Below are 24,505 nucleotides of genomic sequence, written 5' to 3'. Positions count from 1 at the left end.
TCAACCGTAAACTCTTAATAAGCTCGACAAATCATTGTTTCACCCGCATCCAAGATTCCAATAGTTTATAGTTGATTAGCACGATGCTTCATCCACCACTACTTGCACATATGCTCACAACACGAGTAATACCACCCAACCACTACGTACTTCTTACGTAAGCAAGAAGTATCAAAACAAACAAGTAATCACAAGAATGAAGAAAAATAATCATAAATAGTGTCATCAAAGCAATATCATGCCTATCAGCCAAATTCTTGAGAAAAAAATATACATAATTAAATAAACAACAAACATAATCAATCATCACACTAGCATATCAATAAGTTTCACAATCAATTCATTCCATGATTCATCTACCAAACAAGCATAGTAAACTCATAACTTACGGCTGATTGGATCGACCTGGCTCTAATACCACTTAACGTGACACCCTTACTACCCCAACACATATATCGTAATAATGTAATTAAATTAAGGAAATAAATTTTTTCAATGTATTGGTAAAAGGGTTCACATAAAAACCTTCACAAATGATATTTAATGTCCAACATGAATAAAATTTGGAAAATAAAATATAAGAGTTTACAACTTGTTTTCAAGAATAATAATTACAACTCCAAATTCATATAAAAATTCCATATCCTAGAAATTCTCTTCCCCGATGTCACAATACCAGAGCACACCCACAATTCAATAGTTAACATTCTAGATGTCACTCTATGCCGGATCTTCGTCACCTAAAATATCCACAAATTGTACGGTGAGAAAAGAAAACATCTATATGTAAAGAACACAAGGAAAAACACAACATAATCTTATCATAACTCATCAATTAATGAAGTCTTTACAAGCATATCCATACATTCTAATTCTATCAATCATGCATCAAATTCACATCACAATTTCACAATCACACCAATCTATCACAAATCTTGCAATTAACACTATGTCAATGGTCACGCCACCTCAAGGTTGTGCCACTCTAGACATAAGTGATACGTATTAATTGCCTCACTCATCCCACACTATGCCAGGGGCACGCCATTCTTGTGACATCACTTACCCAGGGTCGTCTCATCCCTGGTCATATGTGTGAGGAACCACAATCACATCACAATCACAATCATCACAAATCTTACTATGTCAAGGTCACGCTACCCTTTTACAGCCTAGGGTCGTGCTCACCCCTGACATAACACTGTGTCAAGGTCACGCTACCCTTTTAGCAGCCTAGGATCATGCTCACCCTTGACATAACATTATGCCAAGGTCATGCTACCCTTTTTAGCAGCCTAGAGCCGTGCTCACCCCTGGTCATCAGTACGAGGATCCACAATCACATTTCATTCACATTCCACACATCTCATTTCATAACTCAAATTCTATATTACATACAGATAAGTCCGCACAATACAATGATTCACATACCCATCAAGCAATTCACCGTGAATACACATTTATAACAATAATATAATAATATTTATAAATTAATATAAAACAATAAATTCACCAATTTAATACAATATTAAATCAAATAGTAAAACCCCCAATTTTTTCAAAACCTAACTCACAGACACTTTTTTACAATTTCGTTCTCTCTCCCAGATCATCATTTTCACAAATTAAATATATATTTCTAATCCCCAATACATACAAAATCTAATGGGATCATCAATTCCTCAAATAGAAACAATTATAAAATTACCCATAATTCTAAGGGACTCTTTCTCTACCCAATTCTCTCATGTAACTCTGCATACAAATAATCTCATTTTCCCCCGTACCTCGATAAGCAGTAGCTGAAACTAGAGCAAGATCTAGTTGGTCTCCTCCTCTGGGTTCCCCTCGGTCTTCAGAGAATATAGAAGGAAAAGAAGTCAGGACTGAAAGAAGTAAGAACTGAAAGGTGTGCTTTTTGGGAGTGCTAGAGCGCTCTATTTATAGGCATTAGGAGTGGCTGGAACGACCAGTTTCAAATCCGGAACGACTCGTTCTGGACTATTACGTTATGTGTAAAGTTCACAACCAGAACGACCCGTTCTGGGGTTGCATTTAACCCATAACAGCCATATTTGAAAAGGCCCGTTCCTAACTAGGATTATATGCCTTTTTGGTGGTTTGGAACGCCCCGTTCCAATTTGGGAACGCCCCGTCCCGTCTAAAATTTGTAGACAACTTTTGTATTTTGGAACGGCCCGTTCTGGAGTCGCGTATTACTCATAAAATCATGTGTTGGAACTGCCAGTTCCAGTCTATAGTTTAAAGGCCATTTGAGTAGTTTGGAACGGCCCGTTCCAGTTTGGGAACGACCCGTTCTAGGCTACTAAAAAAATCAAAATATTATCAAAAGTAATTTTCATAAATATTTATTATTAAAATACTCATAAATAATAAAAACCTTTAAAACATTCTATAAAACCCATTAAAATATATGTAAGAAAATAACCTCCATAAATATAAAAATAAACAATAATTAACTATTATACTAGTAGAAAATTCAGGATGTTACAGTTATCGTGTTATGGATTGATATCCAAATTTGTTGTTTACCTAGCAAGCCCAAAAAGGTTCTGAGTTGTCGGTTCGGTAGGACCTAGCCACTTAGACTGCTCATCCATGTTGTAGGAGATCTCCGAGTTGAAATGCGTGACGAGCATAAGTTGTTGATGGGTTGATTTGTTGTTGATATGAGTTGTATATATGTTGTTGTGTTGTTAAGCTATGATTGTGTTATATGTTGACCCTGTTGAGGATGATAATAATGTTGTTATGTTGTAAGTTGCTTATTTGTATACAAGTTGATGATGATGCTAGCGTCGTTAGATGAGTTGGTTGTTGTTATGATTAATATGGTAACTATTCCAATGGTTTGTACAATAGTTACGTTGAAGTGTTGATACAGTGGTGATATGTTGAATCAAATTGAAATGATGTTAAGATGTATAGTATATGTGTTGTTGTCTTCTATGTTGGATGTGAAGATGATCATATAGTTGGTATGTTGCATATCTAATTATTATGAATTTTTTATTGTCTCTAGCTTACCCTTGCATATTTTCATGTGGTTTGGACTGCGATGATCATATGATGTATGGGAGCAGGGCAGGGATAGGCTGGGGGATAGCTACTAGGGGCCACAGGAGGTACCTGGAGTTAGATTTTTTTTGTAGGCTACCTTATAGTAGCATATTTTGTTGTATATAGCTGGTTGTTGTTGGTTGCTTGATTAACAACTTGTGTTGCAATTATTTTATTATACTATTTTTGTATATATATTTCAGTACTGTGTAGTGTTGTTCTGTAGTGTGACAGCCATGGCGGGTCGTTACAGTGAGTACTAAAGAAGCTTTGTCTATTCGATTTGTTAAGTAATCATGTGAATAAAGATTGATTTAGTTATTAGACTCCATAAATGATAGAAGATCAAAGCGTGTCTTACAGATGAAGTGTTTCATTTTCATTTATAGGATATTCATGTTTAGATGACCATTCGTCTTATAATTTATTCGTCTTACTGCTTGTAATTTAAAAAACTTTTCTTGAAAAAAATATTTATATTTATTATAATAAAAAATTAAATTCTAAGGAATTTAAAATTATCTTTTAATTTAACAAATCAGCATAATTGATTATGCTACTTCGTATTGACACGCTTTTATAATTGTTGTATAATCAACTATATGTCAATTGCATAACAAGTTATGTGATTTTACTACACTTCGAACATGCTACACAATGAATTATTTGCCAACCAAAGTTGATTATGATGATCTCCTATACACAAATATAATATATCTATAATAGATCAAAATTCTACCGTAGTTGATTATGAGGTGAAAAAAAGTCACATCACGAATAGCACATAAGTATAGTTTTAATAAAAATATTATTATAATCAAAATTTGAAGTATGTTATTTTTCCTCAAAATTTTAGGAAAATTTTTGGTATGGGATCGACAAATGGATGTAGGGATGACAATGGGTCCTATGGGGTGAGTAATAATAAATTCACCTATGCTCCGCTAGATGAAAATTGACTCATACTCACCCATATTTGTGCGGGTATCTATAAATTTCTTGAATACCCACAGATATTCATGGATATTTATAAATTTTTTAAGAAATTAAAAAAATTATATTACAAATAGTTTTAAGTTTATATTTAATGTCATTGAAATATTAAAAATAAAAATTCAATGTTAATTTTGAACTTCTATTTAACATTAATTTTGTTGAAATAGTAATAAAAATGCAAGATAATCAATAACTTAAAATACATCAATCTTACACAAGTAAGTGAAAGTCTCATATCACAAAGCTACAATAATTCAATCTCATAATTCCAAATGAAAGTAAACAACTTAAAATACATAAATCTTATTGGTCCAATCAAAGCTAGAAAATTAATCAAAATACATCCAACATAATTTTATGGAAAGAAAGTCAGATGAAAGAGTGTATTTTTAGGTTATGTGGTACAAGGATAATTAAGATATTTAATAAATATTATTAAATGGGTACCCGCGGGTATGAATCATCATACATGCTCTCGCCCTGTTTATAAACGAGTAAAAAATTATTTGTTCCCATTATCCGCGGATACTCAATTAACTTATCCATTTATTATCCGTAACGGATTTTACCCACAAATACCCGCGATTATGAATATTTTTGCCATCCCTAAATGGATGAGTCTAATTCTACCAAATTCCACTCCACCAATTACACGTGGTTTTCTAAAATCATCCCACTTCTCGCAAATCCACGCTACTTCTCCTTCCCGAACATACCATAGTTGCTGAAAAACACGTTGAAATGTCAAATATTGGTTGCCAATGTATGCCAGCACGAATCCATTTATATGGGTATACCTTTCATGGTAGGGGTACTGTACATGTGCTTTTTATGTGCAGTAGAGGCCACTGTTCCCATTTGATAGCTAGAGTGAATAAGAAACGCTAAAATCAACTCCCATACTTAAATATTAACTTCTATATTATATGAGAGTATTTTTTTATAAAAAAAAAACTGTGAACTTTTTTAAAGAATTTTTTAATTTTTTAATTTAGTTTAATTTTTTATTTATTACAATTATTTATAAATTAAATTATCTGTTAGAATAATGGATTAAGCCTAACTCAACCCTACAAAACCGGCTTGTAAGGTAAGGGTTGTTTTCCACTTATATACTATTCAATTGCCTAATCTCTAGTCGATGTGGGACTTGACTTTTTCCCAATACACCCCCTCACGTCCAGCACTATTGAGCTTGGTACGTGAATAAATGGTAGGTGGCCCTTTTTAATGATCTAGGATTGGCAGGACTTGGATTTTTCCCAATACACCCCCTCACGTCCAACACTATTGAGCTTGGTACGTGAATAAATGGTAGGTGACCCTTTTTAATGATCTAGGATTGGCGGGACTTGGGTTTTTCCCAATACACCCCCTCATGCCTGTGAGGCATGCATCAATGGTGGGTGACCCATTTTTAAAGTGGATCTAAATGGTTCTGATACCATGTTAGAATAGTGGATTAAGCCTAACTCAACCCTACAAAACCGGCTTGTAAGGTGAAGGTTGCTTTCCACTTATATACTATTCAATTGTCTAATCTCTAGGCGATGTGGGACTTGGATTTTTTCCAATACACCCCCTCACGTCCAGCACCATCAGGCTTGATACGTGGATAAATGGTGGGTAACCCTTTTTAATGATCTAGGGCCACCCACCATTTTTCCACGTACCAAGCCTGATAGTGCTGGACGTGAGGGGGTGTATTGGGAAAAACCCAAATCCCACATCGACTAGAGATTAGACAATTGAATAGTATATAAGTGGAAAACAACCCTCACCTTACAAGCCGGTTTTGTAGGGTTGAGTTAGGCTTAATCCACTATTATAACATTATCAATAAATAAAAAATATTATATTATAATATAAATTATTTATTATAAATTTTAAATATAATTTATATGTTATTGTAAAAATATATAATTTGTATATTTAAAATTATTTAATTACATAAGTTTTAAATATAATTTATATATTTAGATATAATATTTATTTTTATATAATTTATAATAAATTTTAGTTATACATAATATTTATTTAACACACAAATTAAAATACTAGTATCGGAAAAGGCGCAAACGAGACCCTTCACTCTTGATTATAATCTTTTTCGCTGTATAGTTACTCAACGCAAACAGTTCAAGAAATATATGTGATATATCTTAACAGTAAATAATCTGATGAGAATTAATTAAAATTAAAATTCAGTAGATGGTAAGTATATTTTATTTTATATTAAAAAGGCTTTCCCTACAAAAAATGCAATATAGCTATCAAATAAACGAATATTTAAATATATTATATTTTAAGGTTCAAATTTTAATTACCATGTATAGAAAATGTTTTGCTAAAAGAGAAAGTCTGCATTGGAGATATGTATATTTTAAAAAAAATATTAATCTCTAAAGTGTTAATTATATTTTTTTTCACTCTTCGAAAAAAAGCTAATAATAATTTTTAGTGAAAATAATAATATATATACCAATGATGTAATTTCTTTTTACATTGTCATTATATGATAATATTATTCATTTTTGTAATAATTATTTAAAAATTATATTTAGAATTAATGATTTTAATTTATAGAAAATGTAAAATTCTTTACACTCTTTACATAAAAAATAAACTAATAATAATAATAATTTTTAAAGGATAATAGAAGAAAACTATTAAGTTAAGCAAAATCAGATTTAATCTCTTTATAAATAAAGTTTTATATTTGAATATTATAAATAAATAAAAATATGATTAAAAATGTCGGTAGATACTTATTATCAATACGTTATTTAAAATAAAAAGGAAAATGCAAAGACTTTTAATTTCTAAATAAAGCAAATAAAACATATCTTTGAGCTATTTATTACAGTACTTATAATAGCATTCTAGTAATTTCTGTGGGGGCAATATAACGATCCAATTAATTGTTTCCTTTATATCTTTGATATGCATTACGAAATTTGTCGCGATACATATCATGTGCATTGTGTCATGTTTGAGAGGATATTCTATTCACCCAAAAAAAAAAATGTTTGAGATATTGATGTGTGAGAGGATTCTAACGATTTCTACGATATGTAGATTGAGTTGAGAATTGCTAGAAATGAATTTCTGGGTTGTGGTGGGAGGGGCTGTAACATCCAGTTTTTTTTATTATTGTTGATGGTATTTTCGTAATTTTAATAAAGGAATAAGGGTATTTCTGGGTGTTGGAACGGGCCGTTCCAAATATGGAACGGTCCGTTCTGAAAGAGGAAACACAATTTTTTTTATTGTGTGTAGAAAGGCCTTGGAACGGGCCGTTCCGGAAGGAGAACGGGCTGTTCCAGATGGAGAACGGGTCATTCTGGTTTGGAGAACGGGCCGTTCTAGAAGCAGAACAGGCCGTTCTGCTGGGATTGAGAACAGGCCGTTCCAGTTTTGGAACGGACCGTTCTAGTTGAAAAATTTGCACAGATTCGAAGGATCCAGAATAGGCTGTTCCAAATTCAATACAGGCCGTTCCGGGTACCCCAGGTTGCCTATAAATAGGAGGTATGGGGGGTGAAAAATTATAACTTGAGAGAAGGAAATTCTAGAGAGATAAAGGAGAGAGAGAGAGAGAGAAAGAGAGAGGAGGGGAAAGAAAAGAGGAGTGAGAGAAAGAGGAATCTCGAGGAGAAGATTCTGCCCTAGTTCCGGTCCTTGTTTAAGGAGAGAGGTGGAGGTTCTGCCCTAGTTCCGGTTACTGTTTAAGGAAAGAGAGGAGGAGGTTCTGCCCAAGTTCCTATTTATCCAGGCACGGGGGAAAAGGGATTATTTACTTGAGAGATCGATTTTATTTGGATTCTAGTGGATAGACTCGCCAAGTTTACTTGTTTTACCCTTAGAAATCCTTTGATGAAATTAATAGAGTTGTATATCAGTAAGGTAGTGAGGTTGCATGAGGATTAGAAAGCAAGAAGCGAGGAGTCTACCATTACAAAAATTTCGGGGACGAAATTTCATAAAGGAGGGGAGAATTGTAACACCCAGTTTTTTTTATTATTGTTGATGGCATTTTCGTAATTTTAATAAAGGAATAAGGGTATTTCTGGGTGTCGGAACGGGCCATTCCAAATATGGAACGGGCAGAGGAAACACAATTGTTTTTATTGTGTGCAGAACGGCCTTGGAACGGGCCGTTCCGGAAGGAGAACGGGCTGCTCCAGATGGAGAACGGGCCGTTCTGGAAGCAGAACGGGCCGTTCTGGAAGCAGAACAGGCCGTTCTGCTGGGATTGAGAACAGGTCGTTCCGATTTTGGAACGGGCCGTTCCAGTTGAAAAATTTGCACAGATTCGAAGGATCCGGAACGGGCCGTTCCGAATTCAATACGGGTCGTTCCGGGTACCCCAGGTTGCCTATAAATAGGAGGTATGGGGGATGAAAAATTATAATTTGAGAGAAGGAAATTCTAGAGAGATAAAGGAGAGAGAGAGAGAGAGAGAAAGAGAGAGGAGGGGAAAGAAAAGAGTAGTGAGAGAAAGAGGAATCTCGAGGAGAAGATTCTGTCCTAGTTCCGGTCCTTGTTTAAGGAGAGAGGTGGAGGTTCTGCCCTAGTTCCGGTTACTATTTAAGGAAAGAGAGGAGGAGGTTCTGCTCAAGTTCCTATTTATCCAGGTACGGGGGAAAAGGGGATTATTTATATGTAGAGTACATGAGGGAATTGGGTAGAGAAAGAATTCTTTAAGATCATGATTAATTTTATAATTATTTATTTGGAGAATTATTAGTTCCATTAAATTATCTGTGTTGAGGTTTATAAATATGCCGAAGTGTAGGAATGATGATCTGGGAGGAAGAATGAATTGTAAGGAAAATGCGGTGAACTAGATTTTGGAATAATTAGGAGTTTTACTGTTTATACTAATTATTCTATTGATTATTATATTAATGAAAGTTATTGCTATATTACTTGTTAAGAATGAATGATATTGATGTGAATTGCTTGAAGGGTATGTAAACCCTATTTTGTTGAGTTTATCTGTTATGTATGTGATATGGAATTGCGTATGTGATATGAATTTGAGTTATGAGATGAGATGTTGTATGAATGTGATTTTGATTTTGATTGTGGTGCCTCACATCGATGACCAGGGATGGCACGGCCCCTGGGTAAGTGGTGCTATAGGGAGGGCGTGACCCTAGCTAGCATGGTGTGGGATGAGTAAGACAGTTAACACCACTACTTATGTCGCTTATGGCAGCCCTGACATAGGGTTAATTGCAAGAGATTGTATTGATTGTAATGTGATTGTGGTTCCTCACACCAAATGACTAGGGATGGCACGACCCTTGGGTAAGTGATGCTACAGGGAGGGCGTGACCCTGGTCTGGTGTGGGTTGAGTGAGACAATTAACCTGTATCACTTGTGTCAGATGTGGCGAGGTCTTGGCATAATGTTAATTGTGAGATTGACATGAATTATGAATGTGGAAATAATTGTAAGATTGGCTTGAATAATGGATGTGAAATTGATGTTGTAAATCGTATGATTAGTGTGGATTATGATGGACTAAGATATGTATATAATAATGAGATATGTGAAATGTGATTGAGATGTGAAAATGAGGAATGATTGATTATATCTATATATATACTTGTAAATATTTTATTAAATATTGAGTTATGATGAGATTATATTGTGATGTGTTTGTATGTACTTTGCATATAGATATTTTCTTTTCTCACCTTATAAATTGTGGATATTATAGGTGAAGAAGAACCGGCTACGAGTGGCATCTAGAATGCCAACAATTAAATTATGGGAATGCTCTGATAGTGTGACATCGGGACAGAGGATTTCTAGGATGGAATATTTATATGAATTTGGTATTGTAATATTATTTTGAAAACAATTTGTAAACTCTTGTGTTTCATTATCTAAATGTTTTGTTGTGATTATTAAATAACAAAATTTGAAGTTTCTCACGCAAACCCTTTTTCCAACTTTGAAGGTTTATTTTCTTAATTTTATTATATTATTTCGATATATATGTTGGGGTAGTAAGGGTGTCACATTTAGTGGTATTAGAGCAGGTCGATCCAATCGGCCGTGAGTTATGAGTCTACTATGCTTGTTTGGTAGATGACTAATGTGATGATTTGATTGTAACTTATTGATGTGCTAATGTGATGATTGATTTTGTTTATTTATTTGTGTGCATTGTGTTCTTAGGATTTATCTGATAAACGTGATATAAATTGAAGATGCTATTTTTTGATTGCTCTTGTTATTCTCATGATTGCTTAATTATTTTGGTACTTCTTACTTATGTAAGAAGTAGTGGTTGGGAGGCATCGCTCGTGTTGCGAGCACATGTGCCAGTAATAGTGGACGAAGTCTTGTGCTAGCCAACTAGAACTATTAGAACCTTGGATGGGAGTGATACATATTGAGTGTACTAAGAGTTTACGATTGGTGGAGTTTTTGACATCTATAGTTGTAGCGGTTGAATCTAAGGTAGTTGTCTCCTTGGTGAGAGATCGAAATGACGGTAATTCCCTTGAGTGTTAGTACTGGCATGTTAACTATTTATGGTTTAGGTAGCATGTGAGTTGTTTTGGTTGAGGATAGTAGTGAGAGACTTGAATGAGAAATTGAGGAGTGAGTTTGGAAAGAGTTGAGGTATTTTGTGGCATTAGATATATTGATACACTATTACTGTTTGGTGTAGAAGATATTTTCGCCGCAGTTTTGTTGTGATAGTATGAGTATCGTATTGGCCGAATTATATTTTTGTGGTCTGCATGAAGAATGTGGCTTTGGACATTATCTTTCCAATGAAACTGGAAAAAGATAAAACGAAGGTCTGGAACTTTAGTTATGAATGCTTTGGTGATCAGAAGTTTAGTTGTAAGCACTGAATATACTTGAGGTACTTTTTGAATTTTTAGCTAAGAAGGTGATCTTTATGGAATCTTATGTCTTCATAAGAGTTGTAGCTTATCCACTTAGCTTTTGTTTGAGATAGGTTTGAAATCATTTGGATGAATATAACACTGTGTGTCAGGTAGATATATGCTTTCATGATGTTTTTGAGATTTTAGGCATAACAAGGATAAAAATAGATTTGGTGATGTTTTGAGGTTTTGTCATTGAAAGATTGATTAAAATGATATGATGCTATGTGGTAAAATTGGTTCATGTACATGTTATATGGTGTAAATGATGATCAATTCATTCATGCTTAGGGATGGTATATGTGAATGAGGTATTCTAATATGATTTGATATGCAAGTATGTAACCTTATGGATCAATTAGTGGATGTTTGTGTGTTAATGAGATTGACCTTAGGATGTGATATCATCATATTAGAGTTAAGTATAAAGATATATCCAATATAGATTTGGACTAGATTGTCTAAGTATGAATTTGGATTGTATGAGGTGAGTATTTTAGGCCATGAAATTTCTTGCGGAGGTAGATCTACCTAAGTTGTGCTTAAGTGAGAGATACCTGAGTTAATTAGTAAAATTAGGAGTTTTATTTGATAGTTTATAGGAAAATTTATTGAGTAAATTTTTAAGATAGCTGTTCAGGGTTTAAACTGCTTTCACTATAGGAATCGCTTTTGCCTTCTTTCCTCTGGTTATTAAGATGTTTCAGTTCACTAGGTTGTCTCTTGCCTATCCTTGGAATCAACCGTAGATCGAAAGGTTAATCTATATCAAGAATTCCTGGACCTATGTTTATTTATTTTTTACTACCCAAAGCATTTCGTCGCTTACTTCGCTCGGTCGCTTACTATTACCTTTGACTGGATTGACTAGGAAGGAGTTACCTTTGTAAGGGATAACAAATGAGGAGGTAGTTTTCAAACTCTTAAGGAAAGATTAACTAGTGTTAATACTACTAGATTTTAGTAAGACTTTTGTGGTATATAGTTATGCTTCTAAAGATAGGTTCGGGAAGAGTGTTGTGGCAAGAAGAAAAGATAGTAGGGTATGATTTTAGGAAAATTCATGAGAGGAATTTTCTTATCCATGACCTTGAGTTAGCAGCTTTAATATTTATACTAAGATTTGGAGGCATTACGTATATGATTCTAAACTTGAGGTAATTAGTGATCATAATAACCTTAAATATTTATTGACCAAAAGAGATAGTTGGAATTCTTTAAGGAATAAGATTTTAATTTTATTGGTTATTTGGCCAAAGCCATTGTGGTAACCGATGTTTTGAATAGGAAACCTTTATATTTTCCTTATGATCGATTAGAGAGATGGATCTTTGGACTCAAATTAGGGATTTAAGTCTGACTTGTGAGATTACTCCTAGTAGTGTAAAACTAGGTATGACTCGAGTAACAAGTGGATCGTTGAAAGAAATTGGAGAAATACAATTAGTTGATTCATTTTAGTGACAAGATATGAGGCTATAGGATAAGGTGATGGATAAGAGTTTGACTTGGGTGTAGATGGAGTGGTGAAATTAGAGATCTGATATGAATATCAAGTGTACTTACGCTTAGGTGCTTGATCTTTAGAAATAATCATAGAAGTAAAACCAATATTATGGCAGATGCCTTGATTATGATGACCTCTGATATATCATTTTTGATGATTTAAGGGTTGGATTTGATTGAAGAATTTAAGACTTATGCTTGGTGTGTGAGATTATCCTTAGGAGCATTGAATTGAATTATGATTGAAAATAACTAGTGAATTAGTGGATGAGATTAGAGAAGCTCAAGGGTTAGAGCCTTTCCTAGTGAACCAAGTGGAAAAGATTAGTAGGAATATAAGTAACCTTTTCTAAATAGAAATTGATGTTGTTTTGAGGTGCAAGAATAAATTTGGGTGCCTAGTAATCTTGAATTAAGAAAGATGATTTTAGAGAAAGGACATACGAGTATTCTTGAAATTTATTTAAGAGCTACTAGGATGTATCAGAGTGGCGTAGCAGAAGTGTAGTGACCTAAGATGAAGGGAGGAGTAAAGCAATTGTATACTCGTGGTTAGTATGCTAGAAGTCTTTTGGAATTTTGTAGCACTTAGACACCCCATTTTGAAAGTAAGATGGTGAGTGAATAGACCTTAGTGGTAGGTTTGTCTGAGACACTTAAGAGATCGATTTTATTTGGATTCTAGTGGATAGACTCGCCAAGTTTACTTGTTTTACCCTTAGAAATCCTTTGATGAAATTAATAGAGTTGTATATCAGTAAGGTAGTGAGGTTGCATGAGGATTAGAAAGCAAGAAGCGAGGAGTCTACCATTACAAAAATTTCGGGGACGAAATTTCATAAAGGAGGGGAGAATTGTAACACCCAGTTTTTTTTATTATTGTTGATGGCATTTTCGTAATTTTAATAAAGGAATAAGGGTATTTCTGGGTGTCGGAACGGGCCATTCCAAATATGGAACGGGCAGAGGAAACACAATTGTTTTTATTGTGTGCAGAACGGCCTTGGAACGGGCCGTTCCGGAAGGAGAACGGGCTGCTCCAGATGGAGAACGGGCCGTTCTGGAAGCAGAACGGGCCGTTCTGGAAGCAGAACAGGCCGTTCTGCTGGGATTGAGAACAGGTCGTTCCGATTTTGGAACGGGCCGTTCCAGTTGAAAAATTTGCACAGATTCGAAGGATCCGGAACGGGCCGTTCCGAATTCAATACGGGTCGTTCCGGGTACCCCAGGTTGCCTATAAATAGGAGGTATGGGGGATGAAAAATTATAATTTGAGAGAAGGAAATTCTAGAGAGATAAAGGAGAGAGAGAGAGAGAGAGAAAGAGAGAGGAGGGGAAAGAAAAGAGTAGTGAGAGAAAGAGGAATCTCGAGGAGAAGATTCTGTCCTAGTTCCGGTCCTTGTTTAAGGAGAGAGGTGGAGGTTCTGCCCTAGTTCCGGTTACTATTTAAGGAAAGAGAGGAGGAGGTTCTGCCCAAGTTCCTATTTATCCAGGTACGGGGGAAAAGGGGATTATTTATATGTAGAGTACATGAGGGAATTGGGTAGAGAAAGAATTCTTTAAGATCATGATTAATTTTATAATTATTTATTTGGAGAATTATTAGTTCCATTAAATTATCTGTGTTGAGGTTTATAAATATGCCGAAGTGTAGGAATGATGATCTGGGAGGAAGAATGAATTGTAAGGAAAATGCGGTGAACTAGATTTTGGAATAATTAGGAGTTTTACTGTTTATACTAATTATTCTATTGATTATTATATTAATGAAAGTTATTGCTATATTACTTGTTAAGAATGAATGATATTGATGTGAATTGCTTGAAGGGTATGTAAACCCTATTTTGTTGAGTTTATCTGTTATGTATGTGATATGGAATTGCGTATGTGATATGAATTTGAGTTATGAGATGAGATGTTGTATGAATGTGATTTTGATTTTGATTGTGGTGCCTCACATCGATGACTAGGGATGGCACGGCCCCTGGGTAAGTGGTGCTACAGGGAGGGCGTGACCCTAACATGGTGTGGGATGAGTAAGATAGTTAACACCACCACTTATGTCGCTTATGGCAGCCTTGGCATAGGGTTAATTGCAAGAGATTGTATTGATTGTAATGTGATTGTGGTTCCTCACACCAAATGACTAGGGATGGCACGACCCCTGGGTAAGTGATGCTACAGGGAGGGCGTGACCCTGGTCTGGTGTGGGTTGAGTGAGGCAATTAACCTGTATCACTTGTGTCAGATGTGGCGAGGTCTTGGCATAATGTTAATTGTGAGATTGGCATGAATTATAGATGTGGAAATAATTGTAAGATTGGCTTGAATAATGGATGTGAAATTGATGTTGTAAATCGTATGATTAGTGTGGATTATGATGGACTAAGATATGTATATAATAATGAGATATGTGAAATGTGAATTGAGATGTGAAAATAAGGAATGATTGATTATATCTATATATATACTTGTAAATATTTTATTAAATATTGAGTTATGATGAGATTATATTTTGATGTGTTTGTATGTACTTTGCATATAAATATTTCCTTTTCTCACCGTATAAATTGTGGATATTATAGGTGAAGAAGAACCGGCTACGAGTGACATCTAGAATGCCAACAGTTAAATTATGGGAATGCTCTGATAGTGTGACATCGGGGCAGAGGATTTCTAGGATGGAATATTTATATGAATTTGGTATTGTAATATTATTTTGAAAACAATTTGTAAACTCTTGTGTTTCATTATCTAAATGTTTTGTTGTGATTATTAAATAACAAAATTTGAAGTTTCTCATGCAAACCCTTTTACCAACTTTGAAGGTTTATTTTCTTAATTTTATTATATTATTTCGATATAGATGTTGGGGTTGTAAGGGTGTCACAGGGGCCTCACGAGTAAACGAACACAGCAGTGACACATACAGATTGAGAGATATTGATGGTGACACAAACAATCAACTAGTGCTGTTTTACTATTTCTATTTTAATTAATTGTATGGATTCAAAGTTGTCTTTTAAGAAAGTAAAATGGTGGCATAAACTTATTGATAAATTAAAACTAATTGCTGTATAAATTAATTATAGTAGTAATTTCTCACATTAACTTTTTTAAAAAATATTTTAATATATATATATATATATAATTTTAATTTATGGAAAAATTATTGTATTTTTCTTATTAATATTTATGAAAAATTTTATACAAACAAATCCATAACAAAAAAAAAATCGAATAGGTATGTACTGTCCATGTATTTATGCACTAATATTATATATTCAAGATATAAAGGAAGGCTTTTTTCTACAAATTAAAAACATCAGTTAGATCCTAGGCCACTACCAAACTAAGTACCTGACTTGTGTTCTTGATTTGACACATGAATACCCAAACACTGTCCTTTTTGGCCATGATAAATAAATAAATAAATAAAAATTATTAAAATAAATTAGAAAAAAATTATTTATCAAAATAAATTATTTTGGACACGTTGGAGAGAGATAAATCAGAAGAAAACATTAACATTGATGACGAATTGAATCTACAATAGAAGATGTCAATATCATTAACGTCATTCATGCAAAAAAAAATTAAACATAAACCGTCAGTAATTTTGACGTTTTGCATACATCTCTCTCACATTTCGCAGTATCTGTTCTCTTTGCATGTGTTGTGCGGTGTCTCTGCATGTATTCTGTGTTGTGATATTGTTTGCATTTAGTTTCGTGGTGGAGCACATATCTTTTAAAAATTCCTTAACAAGTAAACGTAATTTAGAAAGCTTTATCGAGCTTATATATATAAATTAATTTAAATCATAAATTTTATATTAAATTATATATTGTGAATTGAGAATATGCATAAAACATGAGACAATTTTTGAGTCAGAATAACAAGAAACATAATGTCAATGAAGAAACTCTACAAAACAAAAGAATAGCAGGATATCCTATTACGGAGAATAACTAATCATATACTGGTTGCAATTTTTTAGTTAATAAAACTTTACTATTTCAATTAATCTATTTGTATATTAATTTCTAATTTTATTTAAATGGTAATTTATTAATAATTATCCTATAATATAACTATAATTAATTATAAAATTTATTATTGAAATAAAAAAAAAATCTCAATTTGATATGGAATGGAAAGAAAACGCGTGTCATTAAAAGGGAATGAAATATTAATGACAAAAGGAAAATTCTTAAAGGTTAAACTGTTTTTTTTTTAATAATGCATGAGTGAATTTGTGAAAAAATCTAATATATAGATTAAAAGAAATGAAAACTAAAAAGAAGACATGATTAATAAATTAATTTTTTTTAAATAAGAATGAGACGCACATTTTCTTTTGGATAAAAAATTAAGTCACGCGTGAGAAAATTTATTCTAACTAGGGATAAGTATATAGACCAGTCTGGTTAATTTAATTTTTAATTCACAATATATAATTTAATATAAAAATTTATGGTTTAAATTAATTTTTATATATAAGCTCGATAAGGCTTTCTAAAATACGTTTACTTGTTAATGAATTTTTAAAGGATATGTGCTCCACCACGAAACCAAATGCAAACAACATCATGTCACGGAGCAGAGACACCACACAACACATGCAGAGATAACAAATATTGTGGAATGTGAGAGAGATGTATGCAAAACGTCAAAGTTACTAACGTTATATGTAATTTTATGCATGAATAACGTTAATGTTATTGGCGTCTTCTATTGTACATCGAATTAGCCATCAGTGTTGACGTTTTCTTCTGATCTATCTCTCTCCGACGTGTCCAAAATAATTTATTTTGGTAAATAGTTTTTTTAATTTATTTTAGTAATTTTTATTTGTTTTTTATTTATCATGGCCAAAAGGCCCCTAAACACTAGCTTGCTTCTTCTTGAAAAGAAAATTTGGCCTTTTTCTCCATTATAAATTTTAAAATTGCTAAAATAAATTAATAAAAAAATAATTTACCAAAATAAATATCTTTCGTCACATAAGATAGGAGAGAGAAATACATGGATGTAGGAGATATACATGGGAACACAAAATGTCATCTTCAATGACGTTTTGTGCATATGAAGCAATGAATGGAAAACGTCAAGGGCATTGACATTTTATGTAGAAGCCATAATGAATGAAAAATGTCAAGGGCATTGACATTTTGTGTACAACCCTTTCACTACCCTGACGTTTTGTGAACATGAGCTTCTCGTCTCCCTAGCTGACGTTTTGTTATGTGTCCCATCCAATCAGTAAAAAACAACAAGTCGGTGAATGTGATGTGCCTTCCATGTGAATGTAAAGCCTCATCATTTCTGTGGTTACGCGTGAAGGTAAAGTAATTATGTTTAACTATCCGTGAAGCTTGTCGGTAGAAGTTTTAATATATATAGATGAAGGAGTTGTTCTCTTCATTCTATATTCCTCAAGTCTTCGACCGATATTTTCATTCAACAACTCTTCTATGCATTTTCATATCTCTATCTTTTGATTCTGCATATTTCTACTTTCATTTACAAAAAGTCTTTCATTTGCTTACTATATTATAATGGTACTAGAATTAACAATGATCAAAGTTGCATTTTTACAGGTGACATGAAAAAAATTAGTGTAAATCGTGGATTGGATTTTGAATCTTTAAAGGAAAAATTTCACGCCAAATTGAAATTGCATCGTAACCAAATTGTTTCTAGCATCACTTGTAGATATTTACAATCTTTGAATCCCGTTTTTTTATCTAGCTGGAGAAATTGCAGACGATGAAGATGTTGTGTGCATGCTTGATGGTTTTGAACGGCAAAGTTATATGGCTATGGTAGAATTATATATTGATGTTGATATTGTTGACACATCTTCTTTTTCTTTACAAGATTTAAATACAACAGAAGAAACACATCAACCTCCAATGTTAACTCATTCAAATGTAATGAGTAGTTACTATCAGTTTGAGCAAAGAATTTCGCCACCAATAAATCATTCAGATTCAAACATTGATTTTTTGCAACAAACTTAAGTGACGATGATGATATCAATGTTGAACAAGATGATGAAAGTGCAGATGATAACTCATCAGACGAAGGTAACATTGAGCCTCCAAGAATGAACAAATCAAGTAATTACAAATTTTTTTGTACTGTCATTTTAATTTTGTCATATTTATTATTGATATTGTGGTTGTTGTCATCGTGTAGGTCCTTACATTTTTCAAATTTATTTCAATTAACAAAATTTTTTATGTCATTTAACATAAATATATAAATGCAAACAACAAAATATTATTATTATTACAAAAGTTAAATTTAAATATAAAAAAGTTTAAGCCTAATCAAATAAATCTTATATTACTACATCACCATTATATATTTAAAAATAATATAAATATAAATTTTATTATTTCACCTTAAACCCTAAAATAAAAATTATTTTGACATATATTAAATTTTAATCACAAAAAATTTCTCATTAATATTTTTTTTAAACTTAAAATAAACATAAACACAAACATACTATAAATGTTTTAAAACATTAAATAATTAAAAATTTTGAAACTTACCTCTTATTCTCTTTTCTCTTCCTTTCTTCTTTCTCTTCTTCCCGATCTTCACTCACGTTGTGAGTCTCTCCCTTGACACCTTCTCTTCTTCGTTCCTTTTTTCTATCTCTTCTCTCTATTCTCTGATTTTTTTTTCTTTCAAAACACTACTCACACGTCCTTTGTCACCCTCTCCCTCGGCCTCGCCATCTTATTTAAAGGGAAGAAGTGAGAATCTTCCCCCCTCTCGGTGCGACATGCATAGCTGCCAAGAAGAGTGGGCGTGGTTAGACAGAAAATGTCAGGGAGGGTGACGTTTTCTATACGTTTTCACCACACAAAAATGTCTCCACAAATGACATCTTCTACATGGCCTCACAGCCTAGCACGCGTGGCAGGGAAAGGAAACTTGAGAGCACGCATGGCAGGGAAAGGAGTCTCAAAAGGAAACTTGAGACTTAAGACTAGCACGTGTGGGTCTCAACAGAAGTCATCTCCTCAAATGATGTCTTCTACATGGCCACGTGAAGGGGGGAACTCATCTCAAGAGGTGATGTTTTCACCTTCCTTGTTGCTTTTCTGAATGATTCCCCTGCAATCTGCATGATTCTCTACTAGTCAAAATCTACATGATTCTCTGCTGGTCAAAAAGCTGGTTCCCCTGCATGATTCTCTGCTGGTCAAAAAAGTTACCCGTCTTCTGCGTTCCGTTCCTGCATGCATGCTTTTATGTGGTGGTTAAATGTAAGTAAAACGTTATGGTGCTTGACGTTTTTCGAAAATCGTCACCTCTCCCTATGTTTTCTTTTCTCCGTCCCTTTCCTACGTGACTGAAAGTATTTAGTTTGATAATAGTTTATTTTATTTTATTTTAGTAATTTTTTTTTTTTTTTAATTTATAATGGTGAAAAAGCCAGAAAATCCAGTGTATCAAATCAGCCTTTATTTTTGAATTGTGACGGTGGTTAGCCTACCAACGTAGACCGTGTAAGAGAACAAAGTTATATGTGGGGCTTTTTTGCTCAAATAAATTAAAATATATATATGAAATAAATAAATAATAATAATTTATTATTTTAGGTGATTTATGTCATGTGGCACAATGGTTAAATGGTGCAGAAGAAACAACCATTTTGTAAACGGATAAAACGTGAATAGATAGCGCATGAGACCCTTTGCTCCATCTGTTTTCTGGCGCTTTGCCACACCTGTCACATCCATGTTAGTTTTTGACTAACGTGACACATGGGTCCCCTATGCTTTACTTGATTTTTAGATGACACATGGGGACCCCTGCTCCATCCATGTAAAATAACACAAAAAATTATTCAAAACGTTAACATATATAAATAAATAAATAAGAAATTATATATAAAAAAAATTAACTTACAAGAGTAAGGAAAAAGGAAGTTGGGAATGAGAGAGGAGGGTCATAATGAATTTATTGAGGAGAAGGGGGAAGAGAAAGAGGAGCAAGACATGCGGAGGAGGAGAAGGGAAGAATGAGGTTAGGAATGAGAGAGAAGGGTGAGAATGAATTTATATTGGAGACGGGGAAGAGAAGGAGGAATAGGACACACAGAGGAGGAAAAGGGACGTTACATGGATGGAGCAGGGACCCCATGCACCATCTAAAAGGCAAGCAAAGCGTAAGGGGCTCCTGTGTTACGTCAGTCAAAAGCTAACGCAAACATGACAGGTGCAACAGAGTGTCAGAAAACAGATGGAGCGGGTGGTTCCATATGTCATCCATTCACATTTTGTCTGTTTACAAAATTTCTGGGCCATTTAATAATTCTGTCACATGACAGAAATCACCTAAAATGGTAAAAAAAATTATTTATTTATTTCATGTATTTATTTTTCTTTTTAATTTATTTGGGCCAAAAAGTTCATATGTGGAGTAAATCCTAATTCGTTCTCATCCTCACATTATATATCTCTATTATATAATTACCAGAATATGTGCCTTTTTCAACATAATTACAAGAGTATGCTTTGTTATGATGTGCTTCCACTTGGATGCACATGGATTCTTCACACCTTCACGGAATTCCTTGGATGAAACTTCAAGGAATGGAGACGCCTCAAAGGTGCAAGGTGACCTAAGCTTGCATTCAAGCTAAGTCCAAAGAAGTAAAGGTGTCCTAGCTCTACAAAGAGAAGCACTCAAGGAGGGTAGAGTAGGGAACCTAGGTGACTTTCGGAGAGGAGATTTCTAAGAAGAGAATTCTCATTCAAATATTCCAAAAGTGATACAAAACTCGGCCATGGGAAGATTTATAGGTGAAATTAGGTTAAGGGTTTAAGTTGGGTTCACCTAGAGTTAAGTAAAACCATGGTATGGTTAACTTAACTCTAGGCGCCAAAATTTGAATTCTAAAATTCAAATTTTGGTGCCAACCGGCCACCCCCTCCATGTGCACTCATTTGGATGTGATTTAGTATCCATTTGAGTTGCATTTCGGTCACACCATGTGCATGTGTGCACATGGTCGAAATGCACCTTCAAATGTTATACTAATGACATTCAAATGCAAGTGAACATGTTAACCTAAATTAACCCTAAATCTAAATGACCATGAAATGAAATTCCTATGCTACATGGCCGGAAATACAAGGCCAAAAGAAATACAAGGCACTAAGGCCCAATCCTACACTAACCCTAATCTAATGGGCTTGAGACAAAGCCCAACAAAATAAAGTGGTGGGCTTTCCTTGGGCTTGAGCCCACTCTTCATGCATCATCCTTGCCATAGCCCTAGTAGTTGGGCCCTTAGCCCATGGGCTTCCTCCATCATGTTACTATAATTACACGAATATATAATATAGATATTGTTACTACAATTGCATATTAATTTTCTTACTTCATGGCTTCCTTCTGTTGCCCATTTTTCATCGCTTCAATGCGATAAGTTCCTTTTTCTAAGAAATATACATAAAAGAAAAATTGTCACAAAACTCACATAATTTATTATGGAATAAGATTCACTTGAGTTTGCTTTTGGAGAGATGAATAATTGGATGTATGAACAATTGGATATATAATTTTAAAAATTGGATATGTCATTAAATTAATTAGGGTATTTGATTAATTAGTGGGTCAAAAATTAAATCGACAGATCACTAATTAAATCGTATGATTCAATTTTTATTAATTTTTTTTAAATTCATATTGAATATATTTTATATTTATAAATTTTAATAAATTTATACCATATTTTAAATTTTAATTTCATCTTATTTAAATTTAAATTTATTTTTATTTTGTATAAAACATATATGAAAAAGTTACATGTTAAATTATATATTAATATAAATTAAAAATATAAATAATGTATATATATAATATAATTGTAATTGATATTACAAAATAATATATATAATATTGTTAAATATATAATTTAAAATTAATAATATATTATAAAACTTATTTAAATTGCACATATTATAAATAAATATATCAGAATAATTGGACATTATAATCTTTGATAAAACTCTTTATACTCTTATGAGTAGAGTTTTATGATCTGTTGTTGAACGAGTCAAATGTATGAATGATCCAACTCAAAATTAAGATAGACTAAACTACCTGTTCTTGATTCAACCGACTGGTCGGACCTGCAACTAAAACACTGACCGGATGGACTTAACCTCTTGACATTGTTGGTCACAAAGTCGCATAGACGAGTAAAAGGTTGTTTGGTCCTAAGTCGTCCTCTCCCTGACAATGGAGCATATCCAAAGGTACAACAAATCTTGAATTTTCTTTTATTGTTTTAGTTGGCATTGTCATGACTAATTTCATTAGTTTCAATTTCAACTTGTCTCACCCTTTATCGTCTACATTAGATTCATTCTTATTCTCACCTTCTTAAGAGTTAGTTTCAACTTTAAGAGAGGTTTATTTATTTATTTATTTATTTTTACTTTTTTCTTGTAGATGTGTTTCTCGAGAATAGCTTATTAATATAATGGTAAAATAATTTGAACTGACCCCATATGTAAACAATTCAAAGTCGTTACAGTTAAAGGGAGACGAAATGTGTGACTTTAATTTCTTTGTCCAGTTTCTCTCTTCATTATACTTCGCACTAAGGTCATTGGTGATCTCCAACATACCCAACATTAAGAGCTTAAAAAGGAGAAAAGCTACCAAACTGTCCATTATATGTATATCTAGTGCGTGGGATATTTTATATAAATGGTGAATTTGAGGTTAAGAATATGCAAGCTCTATAGATCTCCTTTAAACCATGGCCCTCAAAAATGGACATGATTGAACGCCGAAGTAGTTTAGGACAAAAAGGAAATGCACATGGAGTAACATCATGGCAAGTAAATGGAGGATATATGAAGCGTGTGACTTTTATGCATTACATATTCCTTTTGACTTGCACCACTTTCACTAGTGACAATAATCATATCTCTTCCCAAAACAACATAAGCCCCCGGCAGAAACATATTAATTATCTTGTTATTTTTTTAGGACATAAAAGTGGACCTTTCTGCCACAAATATACTCCCTCCATTTAAAAGCTAAGTTATTATGCATTTATATACATAATCTTTTTAAGGTCACACATACCTAATAATAAGTTGACCTAAATTCATTTTATTCAATAGTTTATGATTTATATTAAATTTTAACGATTTAATTATTAAACTATTTTTTTAATATATAAATTAAATCTATAAATTGTAAATAATTTAAAAATTATTTAATATTTTATTTTATTAATTTAAATCGATGAATAATCATAAAAATATTTCATACATTGATTTAAATTTATATAACAAAATATCAAATAATTTTTAAAATTTAGAGACTAGATAGAGAGAGACATATATTACCTTGAGTAAAACACGTAACTTTATCTGCGTACTTCATTTAATTCAATGGAATAATTTTGAATCAAGGTACTTAGTTTTTTACTCAATTCATTTTTTTTAATTTTTAACTAATTTATTGGATAATATACACATGATGTTATATTTTAATTCTATTACGGTCATTCTAATTTTTATGAATGAAAAAAAAATTGTAACTAAGTTTTAGAATTTTTAAGTAAAATAATTAGATATTTTAAAATTATTTTTACAATATATTTAGGGAAAAAGTAGACCTCATAAGAGTTCTCAAGTGAAGAGAGAGTATCATTGACTTTATGTGTTTTTGTATCTTGAGATTTGAGAACTAATTACAACATCAATTGAACTAACAAATATTAGTTAACATCCATTGATTTTGAGAGATGGAGAAGAAAGGAGATTAAAATTTTTTTAACTATGAAAGTGAAAATTAAATTGGTATGAATTAGAACTTTTTACAAAATAACAAATTTCACAAAAGCAAAGTAATAATAATAAATTAATCCAAGAGCAATAAGGAAAAGCGCATTGTAGGAGCACAAATGCACAATAGAGGTTGAATGGAGCTAATAGATCGAGCACGA

The 24,505-nt window shown here is 32.9% G+C and overlaps 2 long non-coding RNA genes across 4 annotated transcripts; one reads left to right on the top strand and one right to left on the bottom strand.

Annotated features, from left to right (window-relative positions):
• Nucleotides 1-4,284: 4,284 nt before the first annotated feature.
• Nucleotides 4,285-22,168, bottom strand: LOC145949537 (uncharacterized). Of its 3 annotated transcripts, none has more exons than XR_014427807.1 (3): nt 20,440-22,168; nt 19,071-20,342; nt 4,285-4,801 (listed from the first exon to the last, which is right to left on the bottom strand). It is a non-coding gene; the product is annotated as an uncharacterized LOC145949537 (long non-coding RNA). The 3 variants fall into 3 exon arrangements; XR_014427806.1 differs by lacking the exon at nt 4,285-4,801 and adding an exon at nt 17,697-17,832 and having other exon boundaries at nt 20,440-22,167; XR_014427808.1 differs by lacking the exon at nt 4,285-4,801 and having other exon boundaries at nt 18,112-19,710; nt 20,179-20,342; nt 20,440-20,850.
• LOC145949538 (uncharacterized) lies at nt 17,736-24,374 on the top strand. Its single transcript, XR_014427809.1, has 3 exons — nt 17,736-17,850; nt 18,388-18,629; nt 22,728-24,374. It is a non-coding gene; the product is annotated as an uncharacterized LOC145949538 (long non-coding RNA).
• The last annotated feature ends 131 nt before the right edge of the window (nt 24,375-24,505 follow it).

This window comes from Cajanus cajan, chromosome 7, assembly GCF_000230855.2.
Source record: "Cajanus cajan strain Asha chromosome 7, NIPB_CcT2T_4, whole genome shotgun sequence".
Classification (NCBI taxonomy): domain Eukaryota; kingdom Viridiplantae; phylum Streptophyta; class Magnoliopsida; order Fabales; family Fabaceae; genus Cajanus; species Cajanus cajan.
The sequence above is the reverse complement of the archived record's forward strand: the minus strand, read 5'-3'. Positions and strand labels throughout refer to the sequence as shown.